Genomic DNA, 12,829 nt, shown 5'->3' on the forward strand with positions numbered 1-12,829 from the left:
GCTCTTGAGCCAGAGCCATCAGAACTGTATTTGTCTTCAGATTTGTCCAAAGATGCCTGATAAAAACAGAGAGTGCAGTTTTCTAAGCAACTTAATTAAATTGAAAAAAAATATCCTTCTATTCTAGAATTACCCAGATAATACTACAAAGCTTAGTAAGTTGGTCAAATTTGAAGGTTTAAATTGAACACAACTCACTGTTTTAGAAGGAAAGCTCTTTGGTTCACATGCAACTTTTGTTATCATAATATTATAAGAAATTGTAATAATACAAGAACAAGAAGAATTGGTCTTAGCAGTTTAAGCCTTCTTAAGAACTGGATTATGAATGATTAAAATCAGAAGATTAAATTGACTATTGAACCTCTAGACTTCTCACACATCCTCATTTTAGTTATTTTTGTAACTGATGAACTAGACTGACAACACTATGACACAAAAACCCAATTTATGTGTCAGTCAATGCAATGCAATTAATTTGGTGTTAAGATGGAACATCAGTATAGTTTGCAGTAGAAGTTAGAATATTTTTGTAGCATCATGACATTTATTACATCTATCTCAATAACTACCACCTCTTTCCTAAATAAAAATTTGTGTTTAAAACCAAAAATATCTGCAAACTGAAAAATGAATAAGTCTTTTTACACTAAATTGTCACAAACCAGATTGGATATTGATGAAAGGAAAAACACTTTCCAGCAGCTTCTGTGGACTAGAAGCATCTCTATATATCTAAAACTACATGTCTGATTCTGGCTAAAAAAGGTGGAGGCAATCAAGAAAAGCTCATATTTGACATAGAACCTGTGAAAATGAGATCAGAGCTGAATCATGGTGATTTCAAGATGACTGAGGATGACTTGCCATTTACAGCACCACAGCTGAATTTTAAATGAAAGAAAAAACCCCCCAAACTATAGCAGATCTGTTCAAAGGAATTACCAAGGTTGTAGCGTGGATCAAATATGTTGCCTCCTGTTCCTTCTTTACCACAGATTCTAACTACAAATATTAGCCCATGAGATGTTAGACAATGCATAAGAAAAATGTTGGACATGTGGACTGACGATGGCCCCTATCAGCATACAGTAAATTCTATCTAGAATACAGGTATTCATGCTTAAACTTGCCAGGTAACCAGGAAACTTGGCGGGGGAAAAGGGGGAGGAGGGGAGCAGGGTGGGAGGTGGTACTGCTGAAGAGAAACAATAATTTTCTTCAGTGCTTCTCTCTCAGACTTCAGCCTCTGTAAATTAGCATGACAGATGTATGATCTGGGAATCATTCCAGATTACTTTTTAAGAAATTAAAGCATTCAGCACTGGTTATGCTAGAAATATTTTGGGTTTACTTTTTTTTTGTCTATCACAATGCCCTGAATACTTACAGATCCACTCTGATCCCATCCCTACTTACTTTGAGAAGTTTGACAACTAAACCTGGTTGCCAGGACTCAAAGCAAAACTTGCTTCTCTTATTTCCATAAAGACCAAAATCTATTCTACAATACAGTTTTCTGATTCATAAGTAAAAAATAACAATGCACAGGTGCAGGTCTACCAGCGAAATATGGTGAAAGAAGAAATGGCTAATGCAAGTGTTTGAGTGCAAGGAATGGCCAGAGCAGAACTTTTGACTGTTGTTTTGCTCATCTACTCTAAGAAGCTGGTATCAATGCACCCGAGCAATTATAGTCATCGAAAGAAACACACACCCACACACTTGCATATAAAGAGGAACATTACTAGGAAATTTGGGTAAGCAGGTCGCTTTGATCAAAAAACAATCAGAGTTATTTTGCACTAGATGTTGTAAAAAAAGTGAATGTCAAAGTCAAAAAAGGCAAAGAATGTAGACAGGAATTATTTGCATCATACTGTTGTCTACAGACCACAAACTTCAGGTGCCACAGAAACAGAGCAGAGACATGGCCCCAGCTCAAAACAGATTATATACTAAGCTTTCCAAGAAATGGAAGAAACAACAGAAATATGACTCTGTTTTCCTGGTGACAAACTAAGCCATGGAAAAAATAGATAAATCTATATTGTGAAGGCTTTGAACAATTATTTTGCATATCTCTTGGAAGCAATAGGCTCACAAAACTTGAAAAAACATGTGTGTTCTTGAGTAAAGTTCCCCAGCTTCCTAAATACAAATTTCTCGGAGTATGCACAATTACTTAGGTCCCAAACCTGCAAAGTGATTAAAACTGAAGTCTCAAACATGGGCCTTTCCCCATCTCTCATATCTATAGGATTTATTTGTCAATTCAAGTCTCATGTGAAGGGATACTTCACCATATACTTGGGAATCTTTTCACCTACTGCAGCTGCCTGGAAAGTAGAGCTCTAACCAGCAGTCTGGGTCCCTGTATAGTTAAGAGAGATAGAAATATTCCAGGGGGTGAATCATCCTTCTTAAAATAGTATGAATAGCACTGTAAGATTGCTTTTCCTTCTGCTTTAAGTGTCAAGGGAACCCTGACCAGCTCAGAATAGCTACATACCCTTATATTGAGTAACATCAGGTGAGATGAATAGGAAGACAATTTCATTACATGCCAATAGTGAAGGCATGGGTAGAACACTATTTGCAGGGATTCATTTTTTATAAATTTATTGAAGGCAAAAATTCAGGCAGCAGAACAGGTTGAGCTACAGAAGCATTCTCCATCAGGACGTGAGTTGATATATCTGGTTTGTTTATTTAAAAGCAGATTAAAATGGGATTTGTTTATAGTGTAGAAATATGTAAAGTGAAAAAAAAGGTAGGTGATGTTTTACTCTAACAGAACAAAATCCTACATGACTCAGTATATGAAAAATGAAAAACTAGACATATTCAGACAAGATATAAATTACACACTGAACATGACAACATGACTGGAACAAAGAACCTCTTTATAATTTCAAATCTTTGAAGAAAGTTAGGATAAGCTTTTTAAGAGTGTGCTATAGCTAAATAGGTTACATCGGACAAAATGATGGTAGGAGTCTAATCTAGCTTTAAAATCTCTTGCATTTCAGAGGCCTGACTGACTAAAAAGTCCTTAATGACAGCTATCTTCAGATGACTCAAATTATAACACAATTAAGAGGGGAATGGTCTTTGTTACAAGAGGACATCAAATGTACAGTAAACTTATTTGAACTATTGAGGTATGTGAATTCTTCTAGCTGTAGACGCTTCCCTCTTAAGATTTGTAACCTTGTTGCTTCTGTAAAAAGCAAGCAGCTCCTTTTTTTGCCCAAAATTGTTTTCTGGGGTATAATCTTTGCAACAGAGTTTTAATGTTGAGAGAGATTCTCTTAGTTCATTCCCCATTCAAATCCACCTATTTTGCAACTGTGCCAGTTTGAAAGGAACAGTGTCAAGATCTCACAGTGCTACAGGGACTCATAGAAAAAAAAAAGATTTAAGCATGTATTTCCATTTTAAAGGAGTGTTCAAGAAATAATCTAATTTTATCCAGTCTTTGCATTGAACCTTTTCCAAATTTGTCAGTGGTTTTCAACAGAACTAGATTTTTTCTTATTTCGTTCTCATCACCTTTCAAAGATTCTGTGACTTTATTTCCCTTTGAGTTGGTTTGCTCTACATGCAGGTTTTTGATACCTCATAAGTTTCTATTAAACTTTTGTGTTTTATGCAAAATTATATATTTTTGATTATTGTAAAGATGTTGGTGTCTGGCCATCTCTCATGCTGGACACCAGATTGTTAGAGGTCAGCTATGTTCTACAATCAATACAATAAAAAGTTTTATTAACAGAATTATTAAACCCTTCTGCCTTCTTGTTCCCCATATGCTTATTATGTATCTACTTTTCATAGTAGAGATGCATTTTAAGGAGTCAATGAGAAAAGCTTGAGACAGCTCAATTTCCAACTGTGTCGTGGTTATTGCGTTGTAAATTAAAGCATAGATTGTAATGTGTTGTGTGTTTGTTTTTTGGTGTGGTTTGTGTGTGTGTACGTGTGTTTTTTTGTTGTTTCTTTTTTCTAACACAGCTATTGCTGTATTGACACTGGGGAAATATGTCTGTTTATTGTAGACCAAATAGTTTCCTTAAAACATTCTAAACACATGCAAAAGTTCATGATGCATAATGATTTGAGTATTTCTTTTAGGTAGGTGTTCTGTATTTCAGAGGATCCATATGTGCTACAAACAGTGAACAATCAGGAACACTCACTGATTATGATATGATTTTTTTTTGGCAGCCTCTTTCTGTTGCTCTGACAGAATTGTAGTGATGCATTAGTCATTTGCATAGAAAAGATCTTGGTCCATGACAGTCATTTATTGGTGGTGCCATCTGCACTTTTTGTGAGTTGATTCTAAGATAAAAAAGTATATTTGGTTCATTGGTACTTTAAAAATTTGGATGCAGTCCTAGTCCTTTTCAGATAACAGTGAAAAAATAAATAACAAGCTTATCTTGCTTTCTTATTATGAACTAAACCTTGAGAATTAATTAGAAGGACTGAAATAAAAATTCAATTGAATCATAAAATAGCTCACAAAGACCCCTGGGTTCTTCACTGCATCTCAAGGCATTTGGATTTCTGTAATACATAGTTCCACATGCATTTTCAAAATGCCCATCATTCTTCCTGGAGCTATTTACATAAATTGTCTTGTGCAAAACCCCAGTCATAACAACAGTAAAACTACGGTTCCTCCTCCTTGAAGTCTCTTATTTGTATGATCATCTTGTACGTGTTTCAGGACAAATCTAGAGCTCAGTAAGAAAATATTCTTTTTCTGATCACAGGTGTCTGCAAATGGAAAGAAACATACTCATATCAATTACTAGTAGAAACAAATTCCTTAACTGAGTATTCTTCCCTGTGACTGTTCTGATCCTATTAAGTGCACTCTAGAGGATGTAAATTTAAGAAGCATCATCTGTTGCTGTTGCCATGATAAGACTCATGGAGTTTGCAGATCGCTGAATTAATTAGGCTCAGGCTCATGCAGCGTTTTTTATATTAGTGAGCATGTACTGAATCCAGAACTAAAGAAAAGAAAATCTTACACTGACTTACAGGAATACTTACATTCCTTCGCACTTGATGAAAAACAGGCCATTGGAGATTCAGTCCTCACAGAACGCCTTCCCTCAGAATAAACTGCATAGTGTCCATTGCCAGAGGCAAAGTTGAGGATTCCCTGACATTCAGATATTTGAATAAAGAACATATAGCAAAATTTTAACTTCAATGACACAACTCTCTTTGACCTAATTGGATTGGGATTTCTACCATGCATTATAAGCAAAGCAACTTTAATGTTCTGAAAATGTGAAAAAAAACTAGGCACCATTCTCTAGAAGTAATTTATATGCAGCATTAAAGCATTTAAGAATTCCTGTTCATGGGAATTTATGCTATGGTCACAGAATGAGTTAGTAAGCAGAGATGAAGTATTTTTTTCCATCCAGATTCATCCAGACTTTATTTCTTCTGGTTACATTACTTTTTTCAGATGAACAGTACATAATGATTGATAAAATAATTTGTTAGCTAAGTTGTGGCATTAATGAAGAAAACTCAGCCTTACACTCCTAAACATTTTGCAGCCTTATCTAGTCTTGCCATCTGACAAAGGAAATTCTTCTATGCTCTTAGCAATACCACCTTGAGTTCTGGGGAGTTACTGTGAATCTACTGAAAGTACAGGTTTCTTGCACTGCAAATTAGGAAATTTTTGCCTGACATATGATAGTCAAATGACAAGACATTTAAGAATTTAGATTATCGTTTTGAAGTATTTCTGACAAGTACTTAGGAACTTATTGTATAATTCTTTGCAATTTTTTAAAAATCAATTTTAATCTACATGTGTTCTTGTTTCAAACTTTAGACTAGAAAATTCGTTAATATTTAATCAATAGTTTAAATTATAAAAAATTCAAAATAAGAAAAAATTCCTGAATACTTACAAATGTATTTTTTACCCCTGTTTAGGGATGACATACTTTTTAATCAGTCCATTAATATAGGGTGGGAAAACTAAATTATTAGATGGCCTCATCTAGTCTATATCCACGGAGGGAAAGAGTGATTTAATTCTGAATTTTCTTGATTTTGTGTGTATTTCAAGTAGAAGTTTTAAAAGGCTATACTGAACAGTAATACATTTTAAAACTCTTCCCTCAACAGTGAATAAGTAAGAGAAAATATGATTCCTTCTTCCAAATGCCTGAATTTTAAACTACAGAAAAATATCAAGAGCCATGATAACTACTCTCCATTTCTGCCACTTGTGTTTTTTATAAAGAAAATTCACGTAACATATAACTTTGATTTTTCCTTGCAGGACTCTGTTTGATCATATACATGTGGAAAGTACATGCTTCAGTTAGGTTATAAATTTAATGAATGGTTCTAAAACATTGTGGGATCCTGAGAAGGAGGGCCTCATGTAAGTATAGAATACTAGTAGATGTCTTGCTTTCTTCTGCAAGCAACAATGCTTAATTGCTCTTCCAAATATGCCTCTCCAAGGGAACACGACATGTTTGAGGAACACAAGGGGGACCTTTTATTGTGGAGTGCTCTAACAGGCTCTAAGTAAAGGGGTAATAATGGCTGAATTCACTTGAGAGAGGAGGGCAAAGTAATATGGAAAAAAATGACAGAATACCATTCCGTCACATCCTTCTCTTTTGTCTGAGGCTGAGTTACAGGAACTCACAGCAACAAGGGGTCTTAGATAGTGACAAGCCAGTGTCAGAATGCTTCAATTTATTAGATTATGCATTACCCATTAGGATATCTTTAACTTCCACAAATTTTTCAACAGCATTGAAAAGGATTCAAACTTTTAAATGAAAATTATATAATGATTTTGAAATATATCTATAATTTTTTTTAATTTGGAGGGGAAAAGGAAGATTATAGAATAAATTATAGCCTTATAATTTATTATAACTTTCAACTTACTTATACAACAAGTTTTTCCAGTGGATATTGTAACACTAAAATTACAGCACAGAGACATTATCAATGCATACAAACATGAGTCAAAATAGAACCATATTGGGCAGTATAAAGCTTTGGAACATTCAACTAATGATAATGAAAACTGGCTTATAAAAATTCAAACAGCATTTTGTGAAACTATTATAAAGCTAGAAGCTTGGGAATTAGACAGAGTACCCACACAGCAGGAGAGTACAAATGAACACCTACGCAGATGGCTGCTATAAGAACTGAACAACCACCATTCTATATAATAGAAAGAAGCAAAATGAAGTGCCGATTGTAAGTGGTGCTTAACTTTATTAAGCTAAGAGAACACTATTACTGAAAGTCTGTATCTGACAAAAGGAAATTACTTTGTTGTAATCATGTTCATGAGCTGTCTTGTGCAGTCAAAGGCCTGCCATTCATTTAAATTAAACTGTAGCCTTTAAAATGTTAATTAGATGTTAAAGCCAGATGCAATATTGAGGAACCTTTAATTTATAAGTTTCAACCATTTTTCTTGAAAATTCTCACATGTTTGTAACAGAACAACAGGCATGGATGGATTTGTGACAATATCAAAAGACTAACTTACCATATATATTCCTTTTGTTGTCTTTGATAGCTCTTCTATATACATTAATGAGTACATACAATAAATACCTCTTTGAAAAGTATATTTCTGAAGTTAAATTAGAAGACAGAAATTGACTGTATAGTAATTTAAAAAATTATTTTTAAGACATTACTTTTCCTAATGTTAGAAAAGACCTATCTACTATTGCAGCTTTCCTTTACTTCACTGTTCAATGTGCTTGAAGTATTCCCAGTATACATGGACAAATTCAGCAGGACCAATTGTAGTATTATGGCACCAACTGTTTATGAAAACAAAACTATTAAGCTGACAAAAGCATGTTCAAACAGCAGTATTGATGCTAGTGTGAAGTACAAATTGAACCCTTCCACCCACCCAGAAACATTAATCACAATGAGATTTGTGATACAGAATGGTAAAGCTCAGGGGATGATGAAGTCATTAAATGAGGGAAATGTTTTTCCATCGAACAAGCATCTGCATTTGTCGAGCTCAGATTTACATCATCAAAAACATTGAATACAAATTCTATTGTCTACCAAAATTAATTTCAATGGTTCTAAGTGCCTGCTCCTTCCACTGAATTAAACTTGGTCATGGCAGATCAACACTTCAGAATTGAAAATTTCCCATAGCCACAGGTAAATTCATTAAAAAATAAACAACCTGGTATGTCCAAAACACGAGACTGGCTTTTTACAAGACTGGCTTAGAAAACAGAGAATGTAAATTTTAAATTGTATTGTGTTTTGGACCTCAGTTTTCATGTCTAGTATTTATTTTCCTCAAAACTATTTTGCGGTATAACTTAGAACAAATCACTTTTGTGTAGACTTCTAATCTTCATTACAATTTAGAAAAAATTCCTCCCTTTTGGTGAAAGTCCTGTTTTGACTTTAATTCCTCAAAACTAGTTACGTATCAGGTTTTTGCTTTCCCTAATGCCACAACCTTCAAAACTTCAGTCATTACATATACTTACACATATATCATTGTATCTCATATATCAGGAAAAAATTCTGATAGAAGACTTCCCATGCTGGGTATAGCATTAAACGTATTTTGTTTGTATTCCTAGAAGTTCTCAGCTGATCCAAGTTTGAAGACACTGTGTCATTATTTGGATATTTTCGGTGAGGTACCAATGCTAGAACATGTGTAACAGGAGGGATATGGTTCAGTGATGTGATTCTGTAGTTCCATTATCAGGTCTTGTAAACCATGCAAATAATGAATGAAAAAAATTAGAAGCAAAAGCCCACAAAAAAAATATGAAGAAAACATTGGAGAATATTTTTATTTCATTGATTGTTTTTGCAGCAATAAAATTACACATCCCAACCAGACTCCTCTTACCCAGTCTTCATTGTTTTCTTTCAGGCAGCTACTTCCTAGCAGTATCATAAGTAAAGTTATGGTAATTCTGGACTGATTCCTATGTCTCTTTTGTCCCTCTAGCCTCTTTCTGAACCACCTTATTTTAGCATATATTGAAATAAATCATCTCATCTGTGTCAGGCATTTGTAGAGCATGTAGGTGTTTTGTCAGACTTCCGTGTCCATGACAGTTGCATTAGTGTGGACCTTTTGCCTTGTAAGATCTGATTCATGCAAAGTGCTATACCATTACTCAGTAGAATTAGGCTAGTGAGCCAACTTTACTTCATACATTATATGTATATAACTCTAGCACAAACATTAGTTTACTGTCACTCCCTTTTTACACATCAAGCTGACGTTTCCATAAAAGCAGCTCAGATTTATTATTAAAGTGGTTAGGCTGGTCTTGAATACATTTAGTGTTTTCATTGTAATAATTTTTATTAAAAATATAAAAATCAGATAAAACAATAAAATCAGCCATTCAGAAATGTAATTTTGCTTCCCTTTTTAGTTTGTTATTTTTAAAGGTGATAAAATGTTATGTCAACTCAAAGAAAACTAATCACTTGTGCTAAATAGAAATTCTCCTCTCCTAAAAGTGCTGCAGATACTTTTGGCAGAAATAACATGTTTTTCTTCTTTTAATTTGAATAATTCTCATTCTTTCTCCCTCCTCAAATTTTCTCTTCAGAAAATAACTTAGGGGAACACAGAGTTCAGTAATATTTCCAGTACATGTTAGTGCTTGAATATTTTAATTTCTATTTAAAGCAAGTATTAGCCTTTTAAAGGAGCCATATTTCAAGAATCAGGTGGGAAGCACAGAAGTGTTGCATGCACCTCACTGCACTGATGTTCATCCTCAACACTTTGCACAATGTGAGAATGTTTAATATTTCCAACCCAGACTACAGATAAGAATCTCTGGTGTCACCTCACAACCAACAGTGCTGGTGTGAGATTTGTAGTAAAACAATATTCCAGCTGTAGCTTTCATTTACAGAAATAAAACATCAGAATGGAAGGGAGGTGTGGGGGGTAGAAGATAAACAATTTAGTCTTTTAGCACCATTTATACAAATGACAGGGAAGATATAAAAAGTGAATCTTGAAATGTAAGGAACAAACTGAGCAATTAGAATGTAGAGCTTGCTTTTTAATTCACTAGCTTTTAAAACAAAAATATCCAGGTAAAATTTATCTTCTAAAGACATCCAGTGCAGGCAGATCACCAAATATGAATAACCTCTTTCCTAAATAAAGTCTGTGGTAACTATGGGGCAGGCAGTTGTATTTTTTTCCCATCAATTAGAAAATTCACATGCAGGAGAAGTCTCAGGGGATATTTCTGGCTGGGAAAGAGATCCTCCCTCCTCAGTTCTAATCAGTCCATCCCATCTGTAATGGGTTTAGAAATTGTTAATGACATAAAGTGACAGTCGAATGGCTTTTTGGTCTGTCAGTATAGGGTTTCTGTGAGCTCTCTAACAAACTACTATATACAGTTCTCAAAGCTTCTGGAAAATGATCTCGATTACAAGGGAATAAATTTGATATGCTTGCAATCACAATCAGGAACTGAAAAGAAAGGCTTCCTTAATGCTGTTCTTTCAAGTGTAGTGTACTAAGACAAATCTGTCTGTGAGGCAAACCATGTAAAAGGGTTATTAACACTTAGAATGTAGGTCTATATCACAGAATGTGTAAAATACACAAACATCAGAATAACGCTTAAATTTATTACATTCTGAATGCAGCTGTAATTATAAAACCTAGCACCTATGCAGATTATGTGGAACAGTTTTATCTCAATATAGATTTTAAGTCTGTGTGCATGAGTATCTACCTCATTTACAATATTCAATGATAAATGTGGACCTAGACTCTGAAGACTTTCCTGAACCGAAACTTGCTGTTTGCTGCAAAGCAATGCCTAACTTGGTTTTTGATTGACAGTCTAAACTTGCAGGATTAAGCTCCCTCAATCTCACAATTCTGGTCTGAATTCAATTATTTTTTATATCAGACTGATGATAACACCTAGCAAAAGTTTAAAACATTTCAATTTGAAATGTAATACAAAACTTCACTAGAAGATCAAGATACTGAATATTACTGTTAGTACGATATAAAACAAGATCAGATCCTGATTCCTCACAATCAAAAAAAAATTCCCTCTTTTTTAGCTGATTAAAAATTAATGAAATATTTGCATGAAGGAACTCAGGGTCTGGCCAACTGTGCAATCCTTAATAATGTATGCAATATTTGTGAATATGAATCATATTGGAGAAGGTTAATAATGGATATGGAAATGAAGATTTGCACAATTTTTGAAGACAAATTTTCCTCTTCTAGAGCTAAGAATTTGCTTTCCTATTACTTTTTGTCAGTTTGAAGAAAATTCATTACACTTGTGTGTCAGAGAAACTGACATTTCAAAGACCGACATCCATACCAAGTTTCACTAAAGTGCATTGCTCTGGACAATGCTCCATCCTCCTCATTTGCTGAGGCCAAAATTCCTTAAATACTATCTGTAAGTGATCTCAGAAAGTCTATCTATATCCATAATTGCTTCCCAATTTTCTCCTCGTGGAAATATTTCATCATGCTAAATGAAAATAGGAAATATAAAAATGTCTATTCCTGAGCACCTGTGGCATGAGCTGACAGACTGTATTGGTGCTGCATGACTCAGTCATGTGATAATGACAGCTGAAATTCAAACAGGGAACTTCTTCTGGGTACAGGGTGCTCCTTGCCTCTTAGTCAAACATCATCATCTTCAGGAAGTGAGGATATCCCAGTAATTGAATTGTGTCCAACAGATGCTCTCTTCAGTAAAAGCACAGCTTTAAATATTCAGTAGATGCCAAACATCATCATTAATGTCTTGGAAGTTATCATCATATTACTTTTAAACTGCCTACTCAGCAACAAAATTTCAACCTAACCTGGAGTATTACCATATTAATTTGTGAATAGTAGGGCTATCATCATACCTCCCCATCTATGCCAAAAGCTATTGCAACTTAGCCAGGAGATCTTTAGGCTCAAGTTGAGATGAATGTTCTTCAGCTACTTCTCAATGCCCTTGACTTGCATGATCCTTCAACTGTTGCTATAGATAAGCATCAAGGAAGATTGTTAGTATTTTCTCAGCTGAAGTCACATGTCACGAGTCACCTCTTCTTATGCTACCATAGAATTACAGAATTGCTAAAGAATTTAAGAATACATTAGAACTCTTCTATGAGCAATTTTAGGAATCAGTTGCTGGGTCAACTTCCTCTTGCAAAACTTAGTTTCTCTCTATTCTCTCTTTGTTATCTCTTCTCTTCATTGGTTTTGTCATAGAGTTCTCAGTGTAACTGTGATTTCCATCAAATTCTTGATACTCAAACTCTGGCTTCCACCCACAAGATTTCAGCTTTCTTACCATGCACTTAACCCTCAGCAAGTGCCTGAAACTCCCTATACATTATGCATACCTGAATAAATCATGCTGCTCTTCTCAGTGACACCTTTAATCTATATTTTATTCATCCTTTATTATTAGCCATAATATTGCTGCCAAGAAAATTCTTTTGGGAAGGTAAAAACACTGTTTTCATGCCATTGAATTTGCTCACTCAGATGACCTATGCAAACCATTGAACCTTTACTGTAATTTCTTCACATACTGGAGGTTGTGTGTGGGGTGGGGTGAGGGGGCACTTTGAATCTACCTCTGGGTCTTCTCCTTTTTTAGGTCTTTTTCTGCCTAGTTTCAGAAGACCTTAAATAAGTAATGAAACTTTTCTATACATATGCAATACATTGTACATATCTTATGAATTTGGACACCACCATAGGTTCAGTTAT

Source organism: Corvus cornix, chromosome 5, assembly GCF_000738735.6.
Source record: "Corvus cornix cornix isolate S_Up_H32 chromosome 5, ASM73873v5, whole genome shotgun sequence".
Taxonomy (NCBI): Eukaryota; Metazoa; Chordata; class Aves; order Passeriformes; family Corvidae; genus Corvus; species Corvus cornix.